An 11,181-nucleotide genomic window follows, 5' to 3' on the forward strand; every position below is an offset into this window, starting at 1 on the left:
AACAGCTGGGGGAGGCCCTGCAGAGATCAACTGAGGAAACCGAGGCCCAGAGAAGAAGCAGCTGGGCCAAGGTCACATGGTCACCATGCATCAGTTCAGAGATCAGCAATGTGGGATGGGTGTGCTTGGCCTCTGTGATCAGGCCACCAAGGATGCTAGCCTAGTTCTACGACTGGCTGGCTGAGGGTCCCTTTGAGACACAGTTTCCTCACCTACAAATTGTGAGTGGTAACTGATATCTGCCATGAAAATCCTGTGGGATAATATAGGAATATAGGAAGAACCAAAGTAGTTGTTAGGGAGGCAAAAAACAAACAAAGTTTTCCCTCTATTTGCTTAGGTTCAGTAGCTAGGGATCAGCAAAATAAACTGACAAAAGACAGACTGCGGGAGAAAAGGCACACAAGTTGTATTTGATGTTAATCTTTTAATTATCATACACACCTAGAGGTCTCACATGAAAGAAAGAGGAAGTGCAACGAAGTAATTAGGCCGGAGAGCTGAGAGCTCACATACCATTTTAACAAAGAACAATAACTTCGAGAAGCAACAGCACAGAGAAAAAGTGTTTGGGCTTCTAGGGGAGAAAAATTAGAGGGAGGTAAACAGATGGGGAAATTAATGACAGAAAAGGGTTATTTCTGTCAGGTTTATTTGTGCAGACTCGAGACAGTGCCGTTTCTAGTGATAAAAGGGTAACTTCTTCCTGATGTGGAGGAAGTGGAGGGGCTTCCTTTGCAGAGGGAAGTTCATGGTCTACATGCCAGCAATAGAGGGCTCTTCTTTCATCATGCTTCTCAGTTATCTTTGGCTCAGAATGACCTTCACACAAAGTGGCATATTTGGGGCAGCACAGCCCGCCACAGCACTGCTGATTACGCAAATAGTGATGATGGACAGCGACTGCCCATTGCGTAAAACATTCTCTTTGCTCAGAACTTGCTACTAAAGAACTCAATTTTCCTTTTCACTCCCACTTACTATCATCTCTAGAATATGTATTCTCCCTATTTGGAAATAAATGCTAGGACAGCAAGCTGCCATTCTTTCTGCCCCAAGTATTCTCAAAAAGTTGGATAACGTCTTCTGTTGCCCTTTGTAACTTGACACATAAGGGGTGGGGTAGGGGAGGGTCAGGAAGAAAAGAAAAGGTAAATGAGTGGAATAGGAAAGGAAGATCACACGGAGTGCGACAGCAAAGCATGATCAAATGGGATTCCTATCCACCTACAGTGTTTGACTGCAACCCTTCCAATCATCTTCAGGGAAGTTGAGGCACAGGAGACATAGGTATCCCTTGTGGCAGAACAGTTCATGAATCAGGGAATTCAGCCCAGCAGAGAAACATCTCTGTGCAATTCATTCCAAAGAAGGGACAGAAATAGTTTTCAGTCATGCATCTTTCAACAGCGAGGTTCATTAAAAGAAAATTCATTAATCGTGCTGTTCAGTCCTGCAGTCGGAGCGGCGCATCCCCAGACCGCTGCTTTCAAGGCAGGCAGTGCTAGGGAGGACAAGGACCAAAGAGCAAACCCCGTGAATTGTTCTAGTTCTTTATTTTTTTCTAACACTTGTTCTTATCACCCTAGACATACTTTATGTGGAACAAATTGATTAAAACATAAAACGAGGATTCACTTTCTGTTGGGCTCTGCAGCATGTAGTTATTGGGATGTAAAAAGATCCAAGTGGCTTAACTAAATCCAAGAAAAATCCATCTCATGCTCCTTATCTTCAGCTCTAAAGTTTAAGCACCTTGCTGAGAAGGGCGAAGAAAGAGAACTGACATTTATTGAGTTTCTACTATATACCATGCACAGGGCGAAGACACATTCATCATTTATTTATTTAGCAAATATTTGAGTATCAAGCACAGTCTCAGGGATGGGGAGACAGCAATGACAAAAACAAATAAAGGATCTGCTGCTGTGTGGGTTTTCTATTCCAAAAGAGGAGATAGAAAAGAAGTGCACGCTATCACATAATGTCAGGCAGGAATTATGGCCAGGAAGAGAAACAAAATAGGTAAAAAATACAGGAGGGATCATGCGCTGGAAGGCAGGCTCTGAGGGGGTGGCCGCAAACAGAGACCTGAACAATGTGAGTAGAGGCTTGTGACTCCCGGAGGAGGAGTCGCAACCAGAGGACGTAGCCAGATCCTGTGTGTGAGTGTTTGGGGGTGCTGAAGAAACAGGGAGGGGTGGCATTTGGGAAACACAGGGTGAGTTGACAAGGAGCAGGACTTGTGCAGAGAGAGGCAGATAGAGGCCAGAATAGGTCGCCATGTTAAGCACTTTGAACCCTCCCACATTTCCCAGCAACCCTTGGGAGGGTTTTGAGTGAAAGTCTGCCTTGATCTGATTTACTTTCTAAGTGTTTATGTCTCACTTAATCTTTAAGTGAACCTTAAGAGATAAGCAGCATTAACCTCACTCTGCGGATGTAGGAAGTGATGGTCAGAGAGATAAAACATCTTGCCCAAATGCATGGAGCTTGTAAATGGCAGGTTTGTGATTCCACCTCAGGAGATGTGATTCTAAACCCCACATTTTCTGTCTGAGGTCAGGAACTGGGTCTTGTGCAGCTCTGAACTTTGTCACAACACCCAGCATGTGTCTGCCACTTGCTGGCTATTTTCTAAATGACTACATAAAATTTTCCTTTTCTTTTTCTTTTTCTTTCTTTCTTTCTTTCTTTCTTTCTTTCTTTCTTTCTTTCTTTCTTTCTTTCTTTCTTTTCCTTCCTCCCTTCCTCCCTCCCTCTTCCTTCCTTCTTTCCTTTCCCTCCTTCCTTCCTTCCCCTTTTCCTTTCCTTCCTTCCTTCCTTCCTTCTTTCCTTCCTTCCTTCCTTCCTTCCTTCCATCCAGTACTGGAGATGGAACTCAAGGCCTTCACACTGGGCTACATCCCCAGGGTCTTGACAGACAGGGCTTGACTTCGTGATCCAGTACAGATGACTCAACTCAAATTCGGCCAAATTCCCAGAATGCCTGGGTGTTTGGATCAGGGAGGAGGCAGATATGGAAAGTAAAGGACTTTGACAACCAAAAAGGAAATGAAAGTAGAATTAAGATTCTTTGATCTGGGCTCTGTTTCAGAAAATATCCTTTCAAGGAAAACCATGATTGTTTTTCAGTGCTTCAATTTTTACCCTATTTGATACTCTAAATTTCATCTCTGCATAAACAGTCCTGTGCACGCACACACATCAACTTTCAATCAGCCTGCTCTTCCCATCCCAGGATCTATTGGAAGTGACATCCATTAAAATTTAGCTGAGTTTTCAGTTTATTCCTAATGGCTTCTCACACACATATATCATGTCAAGAAGAGTAAATTGTGAATGGATCTTGTGTGCTTCCTCCTTCTCATGCCCAGAATATCACGGTGCAGCTTCTGACTTCATCCCTTTTCCAGGGTGCAAGAGAAAAGGCCATGCTGGGGTGAGGACATACATGTGCCCTACTGCTGATTCAAGTCCCGACACTCTAGGCTTACTGTCACGTGATGACTCCTGCAGTAAGATGAAGAGGGCTCCCATTCTTGGGCATCTCAGCCCTGTCTTGGGACAGGAGAAGCTGAACACAGCCTCACACTTGCTTTCAGTGCAAAGACACTGAAGGCTACACACCGGAAGTGCTGAGAGCTTCAGGCAGCAGCCTGACTGACCTAGTCCAGGGTGAGGCAGAGAAGGGGTTCCTGAGAAATGACACAGGACAGGGGCTGCTGAGAAGGAATGGAGTCTGGCATGGGGTACACACTGGAATCCCAGCACTCAGGAGGTGGAAGAAGCAGGATCATGAGGTCAGGCCAGCTCAGGCTACTCAGTGACTTAGTGAGACCCTGCCAACAGCCAAAAATGTAAAAAGGCTGAGGAGGTAGCTCCAGGAGATGATCCTGGGTTCAAACCCCAGCTATCACAAAGTGAACAAGGAGGAGCATGCCTGGCTAGGAGCTTCCTCAGGGTGCTGGGAGACCAGAAGGCTAGCATGACCAGGTACGGACCGCAAAGACAGGAGACACAGGGGGGATACTCAGGGGCATGCACTGGGCCTCTCCTTTGCCTTCCCCAGCACTCACAGATGCTTGGTGTTGACTCAGCCTCCCTAGGAGGCATCACAATAAACAAGTGAAAACAGACTCAGGAAGCCCTGCAGCCCCCCAAGAGTCCAGACACAGTGACTCTACAATCCTGTGAGGTGATAGGGTAGAGAGAAGGATTTGCGAAGAAAGCCATTATCATCACCTTCCCAGGGAGAAGGGCTCCAGGTGAGGCCGCTGGGAACCTGGCCGAGAGCAGTCATTTACATCCCCCAGCTCCCGGAGCTCTGAAATAAGAAGCAGTCATTAGCACAGTAAGCGGCCCTCATCCTTCCTTCTCGGTAATAACACTGTCACCAGAGGACGGAAAATTACCCTGACGTCTCTATATCTCCAAATCGTACTTCAGAGACAGGCTGTGCAAGGCAAACGGACCCCGAGTGAGAAGCTCCTGGCTAGACTTGCAAGCCTGGGCCTAATAAATAACCCTAAAATATACAATCTGACGCAGCTTTGCTCCACGGCACATGGCTTCTGCCCTAGGAAGGGCCATGAATCGCAGGGCCTGACAGGTGGGTCAGGAGAGCTGGTGATGCCTGCTGGGTGGGTCAAGGACCTGCACATTAACCCCTGGTGGTGGCTTCAGAGCAAGTGAGCCTGCTGAGACAGAGTCCGAGCTCCAGAAAGGAGCAGCTTGGCCACTCTGGGCATGAAAGACTTAACCTCAGACCACAGAGCCCATGGGGTGCTGTCCTGTCCCGGCGGGTGAGGGAGCTCTGGGATACTCGGGATGAAGAAGACAACAAAGTCTTTGGTGGTGATTGAAAATGCTCATTAGGAGACAGAGAGCACAGCATTAAGTGAGCCCAATTGAAAGGTGTGAGATTTTCATAGTCTGTGTTTTTCTTTCTCAGTGAAAAACACTCTCAGATTTGCCAGGGCACTTTTGCAATCATTTGTAAATTGGTCTGTCGGGTGTCTATGCACATGTTAAATGACTAGAAGCAAAAATCAATATCTCATTGCCTCCGAGGGGGTGGGCATCCAAGTGAAAAACAAGATTCAGAGCACCGATGCAAGTATGCAAAGACGTCAAGCGCCTGCAATGAAAAATAGTTCAGCAAAAGGTGACAGATGCCAAGCTGGAGAGACGGATCTAAAAAGAACACAAGTCAATGCACACAAGGCTGCTTAAATATGGGAGCTCTTCTGGAATTCAGATTCTGCTGGGGGTTCTGATAAAAAATGACATCAAGTACGGTGATCAAGGATAAACTGGCTCAATCTTAGACAATGACTGCAACAAATTATGATGTGAAAAATAAAATATTTGCAACATGAATAACGAAGAAAACACACAAAACACTTTGGCAATAGGAAATTTATAAAGTTACCAAATATGTATCCTAGGAAAGACCCTGCATTTGAGAGTAGGAGTGTCTGTAGGGGGCCAAGAATTAGTAGCATTTATCAGGTATTAATTAGGTGCCAGGTACTATGTGAGTGGGTTGTTAGTTTTGCATGCATGTGTGTGTGTGTGTGTGTGTGTACATACTGGTGGTTTCTGTGAATTCTCAAGGATATCTAGGAAGTAATGGATTATAATCTCCATTTTATAGATGAGGAAACTGGCACAGAGAGGTTAACTATCTTACTCCAGGTCACACAGCAAATTAGAGCTGGGATCCCAGCCTCCATCCCAGAGCTGTTGCTCTTTCACTTTTTTATATCTACCCATTGGGCTAGGAGGAAGAGCATTTCATGGGGGACCTCGCTGATGTTCCTGTAGAACAGGAAAGAAATAGCAGGATGGCTCTCCACAATCTTTTTCCCCTGGAAGAGGAGAAAACAAAGGCTGTTTTTAGGAATGGCACCATCAGGGAGATTTTGTTTCCCTTCAGTGCTGTTTTAGAAATTTCAAGCATTTGGCCGAAACTTCAAAAAGAATCCTGGGTTTTCTCTAAATACAGTTATATTTAGCTAAATAAATAAATAAACATAAATTGGAAACCAAGGGCGAGAATAATCAGTTTCCCATGTTTTTCTCAAGCTCCTGAAGGCAGGGGAAATTCAGCAAAGTAGTCATTTAGAATATTTTTTTTTAAAAATTATACAGCAACAAGCCCCAAAGAGCAGCATTCTGTCCTTTTTCAAGATATTCTGACTTGTTTTGTATTTCTTCCTCTGCAAGTAACAAGCCATTTTCTCTCTCTTTTTTATTCTCTGTTAGAAAAATGGCACGAACAAACCTCAGGCTACTGTCATACCCCTCTAGCAAATGATCAGGATCCTGTGAACCTCTTTTCTCAAAATGGCAAAGGCCGATGACCAGGACATTTTCTGTTTCTCTTTGGCTGTGTTCTTGTGTCTCTGGTGTCTTCTTTTTCTTCACAAATAAATACATGAATAGAATTCGCTTCCCAAATAACAAATGGATCGTTTCTCTGTTTTATTTTACAAGAAACCCCAGGAGTGGTTTTTGATACATCTCAAGCCAGCAGATCCTTCTGTTGATGCCAGGTCCTATTTCCTGTGTGCTTACAGCATCGCTGCTTTTCCAGGGCCTTTTGTTATCCAGACCTGCTTGGCAGTGCACGAGGGTATTAAGGCAATTAATTGGGTTTGGACGCCACCGGCCTCACATTCTGGGAGCCAGCAGAGGATGCCGGGCTTGGCAGGGAGGAAAGGGTCTTCCGGAGGGGAAAGAGGATCCGTGGCTTTACAGAAGGCACTATTGGAAAGCCTGCTGCTGAGGGAGCCAGGTGCGAATTGGCTGGTGGCCCAGAGCAACTGGGCCACTGTGGCTCAAAGGGCTTTGTCCTCCAGACACAGCCTGTGCCTCCCTCCTGAGACCGAAGCACACCCTCTCCTGCTCCGAGTCAGTCTTTCTCCTGTTTCTTCAGTAAACCAGGGAAACTTGGCCTCCACTCCCTCCTCTTTCTTTCACCTCCCAGCTCCTCCATCTCTGTCTCTTTCTCTCCTATCTTCCTTCTGCCACTAAGGATGTGCTCCATTTGGCCGGATCCCCGCTCCTGCAGAATTAATGTGCAATCTTTTGTTCCTTCAAGCTGTTTCTGTTTCCAAGAGACAAAAAAACCTACTCTGTGTCATGTTCTCACATGTGTGACTAAGGGTAACAGAACAGTTATAAACCATGCATTTATATTCTTAGAAAGCTTAAATTAGTACCATTTTTAACATAATTGTATTAGCGTAAACTGTTTGCTTCTAAAACACAACATGTGGAAGCAAATTAGATGGTTTAAATTATAGATGTCCATTGACTACCAAACCATTAGGTAGCAGAGACTAGTAATTCCCAGTCCAAAATGCTGCACTATTTCTGTTGTCTGCATGCTTTTAAAGTGACTTCCTCCACCTGCCAGGATCAAGAGATGGCCAGGTGGGAAGAAACAGTCCAGATCCAGACTCAACATTGGCCCCTAATCCCATGTCTGATCCTTGCTTTCCATTTTGATTCTCCCTTGATTTTTTTGACTTAGCAATTAATGTTAATATGTGAGTTTTCTCTCACTGTGACAAAATGCCTGAGGCAATCAACTTAAAAGAAGAAAGGTTTTGGCTCATAGTTTGAGAGGATCCAGCCCAAGGTTGCTTGGCCCCATTGCTCTGGGGTCTGTGGCAAGGCAGAGCATAATGGCAGGAGTACACAGCAGAGGAGGCTGATGGCTCAGGGCAGAGGGGAGGCAGAGAGAGATGAGGAGGAGGCCAGGCCCTCACATCCCCACTTTAAGAGACCCCACTTCCTTCCCCAGGCCCCATCTCCCAGTAGTGCCTACCTGGGAACACTCCTTTAACGTATTGGCTTTCAGGGGACAATTAGTCATATTGTGAGGGCTTTAGGTTTTGCTGGGTGCAGCAGCATGTGACTATAGTCTCTCTCATTTGGGGAGGCTAAGGTCTGGTGACATAGAAGGCATGGAAGAAAAAGGAAGGAAAGAAAGAAAGAAGGGGAGGAGGAATAAAGGAAGGAAAGAAAGAGAGAGTGGAAGAGGGGAGGGAGGAAGGAAGGAAGAAAAAGAAGGAAAAAGAGATATCTAACAGAAGGAAGGGAGGAGAGAGGGAGGGAAAGAAAGGAAGACTGGGTGGACATGAGACCTGTAGACGAGCGTGTGATAGATGGAGCAGCAGGATGAAGGGCGCTAGTGTGGATGGTGGATGGTGGACAGATGGATGGCGAGGTGAACAAACTCTTGCAGTCAAATCAGATCATGTGAGAAATACTGCCGGTTTTGCTAATTTCCCAATGAACTAGTGCCTGCCCTGGGCAAGAAGAAAGTGGTAGATATTTTGTGACAAAGATGTAGGAGATGTGACCCCTGCCCTCTGCAAGCTAACTTGGAAGTAAGACAACATGTAAGCAAGATTGCAGTGGAAGAAACATGAAATTATATGAAGCGATTGCTAAGAGAAAACTCAGAACTCCAAGCAGAGAATGAGGTGTTCGGGGGGCCGTGGAAGAGCCGTGACCTGAGAAGGGAGTGCCAGAGGCATGTCAGGTTTGACATGTGGGAAGCAGGGCACCCTAGGAAATGAATGAAAGGGTGGTGCTGAGTCATCTCTTTTCCTGATGGCTTTCTGTGACTCAGCAGTTTCGGCAAGAGGCATTGTAACTTGATTTCTTCTTTAACTGCACACTCAGGCCCCAGTGCAGTAACTTGCACAAATGAGTTCAATGAATGCAAAAATGAAGCAATGCACGAGTTGAATGAACGAAGAGTTATTCTCAAAGTCCCACACAATGGCCCCCACTTGGGATTTCTGATGTAAAATGATACCCAACTACATCCTCCCTTGGATTGTATTATATGAGATTCTTCCTACATAAATGAGCCCTTGACAGCAAGTTCATGGTATGGATTGGTAGTGGGATAATAAAATAAAACTTCTACGTGGGCAATGATGAAGACAAACCAGTTTCTTTACATTTTCCCACCAGGAACTCTTTCATATTTGAAATGAAAAGAAAATGGCCAAAGGGGGAAAGGGAGCCATGCTTTGACATGATCTTAATTAAATAGCTTCACTCCCAGCTTTTTAGAAAAATCAAATGTAATAATATTTTGCCCGCAGATTGTTCTTCAAAAGGATAATAACTAATCATTCCACTGGCTTTAGCCTCGCAACCAGCGTCATGAAGCATTTTCATTATTGGAGGCACCATATCAGCAGTTTAGAGACTGAAATCGATGCTCTCTGAACTCAGTGAAAGCTGGAAAGGAAGTGTCAGGTCTCCAAAGGTGAACCGTCTTGGGCAGCAGATGACTTGGGGTGTTTGCTGATGACTTCATGTTTTTTTGACTAGTTAAACCCTGGGTTTCTCAAAATCCATCTGTTCTCTAATAGGCCTCTGAGAACTTCTATTTCAGGGCTGGAGAGAAAATTGAGAAGATAATGGACAAAAAGGAAGGAATGGTATTGTCCCCATGGGCTGGTGCCTGTCACAGGGCAATACATTTACTGTTCCGTCTGTTGGGAAGGCTCTGCCTGCCCTCAGTTCTCTGCCTCCCTCAGGTATCTACTCAGTGTCACCCCAAGAGTGATTTTCCCAGGCCACTGTAACCATGCTAACATCCCATCTCCTGTCCTGACCTCCCTTGCTGTCTCTTCCCCTCTTTTATTTTTGCAGTTGCACTGGTTACCACATGACATGGATATGTGTCTGTTGTCAGTCACCCTCCCGTGAGAACAGATGTGTAAGAACCTGGTCCCATGTCAGTCCTGTTTACTCTCACATAAAATGCGCTCCATACCTCACTGAGAAAGGAGGAGATGAATTTATTGGGGAGGTTGCTTTGCATATTTAAAACTGCTTAGAGAGCTCAGCTGAAAGCAAGAGTCTATGACACTAGTGTTGGCACTTTTTGTTGTTTTTGTTTTTTTGGTTTTTCTCCGGTACCGGGAACCGAAATCATGACCTTGCACTTGCCAGGCAGGCACTTTTGCCACTGAGCTAAATCCCCAGCCCCTAGTGTTGGCACTTGATGAAGGCCTGCTGTGTGTGGCATTTTGTTTACCACCTTCCATGTATCAGCTCACAATACAATGATGTCAGTATGATTGTTGCCCCTTTTATTGGTATACAAACTAATGATGTCAGCCTCTGTACATTGCTTTGCCGTAGACCAGGACTCGGCACCGGGGGTTATGTCAGTGTCATTTCCTTGGCAGCCTCCGATAAAACTAAAGGAAATATCTGAGCTGAACAATGATGGTGATGATGGTACTGATGATCAGCCGGGGCCTCTCCCAAGTACACTACCTCTGTTAAATCATCCAGCTTTCACCACTAGTGTAAAGATACTGCTGCTATCTTCATTTTATAGAATGGAAAATGAGGCAGAAAGAAGTTGAGTTATTTAGTCAAGGTCATACAGACAGTAAATGTCACATCCAGCTCTATGGATGAGGGAAATCCCATTAAAGCAAAATTAATTAACTAGTTAATTCATTAATTAATTTAAGATTAAAAGCCAAATAAAGAGAGGTGTCCAGGATTGAAACCCATGTCAGCTTTGTATGTCCACAAACTGGAACTCAGCAGGTACTGTTATTAAGGTGGGTGACGAAGGATTCAGAGATGGGAGCATTATTTTTCCCTGAATAAGCTTATTCAATATTTACAGAAATACTCATTGGAGAGACCATTAAAGGTGCAACCTCCTATTAAAAGGAATTTTTATACCTAATAATCAGTAGATAAGTGAAAATATTCATGCTCCACGGAATTAAAAACACTCTCCCAAGGGGAATAGAAGAAGCAGTCTTTAAAATAAAAAAGGGACAGGCTGGATAATCATTATGCTAAATAATGTACATGGCAAAATAAAAAAAATTGCCTGATCCCTTGCCTTGAGCTGAAGAATTTTTTTTTGGTTGGATGAAGTTCTTTTACTTGCATCTAAGCTATTTCTTTTTCCACTTGAGCTGCCTCAAAAAGAGTGAGTCAAGGAGAAAAGTTGCTGGAAATGGAATTCGATAATATTTAGGGAGAAGTGAAATTAAGTATTATTTGATGCTGCAATTCCTGGTGACCTCATGTACGCTCGTGTCAGAGAACTCAGCTAAGCGTCAGGAGGCGTGTTCAGGTCTGTATGTGCTACTCACACTAGCTTCAATG

This window comes from Chinchilla lanigera, unplaced genomic scaffold (assembly GCF_000276665.1).
Source record: "Chinchilla lanigera isolate Chin_1 unplaced genomic scaffold, ChiLan1.0 scaffold00073, whole genome shotgun sequence".
NCBI lineage: Eukaryota > Metazoa > Chordata > Mammalia > Rodentia > Chinchillidae > Chinchilla > Chinchilla lanigera.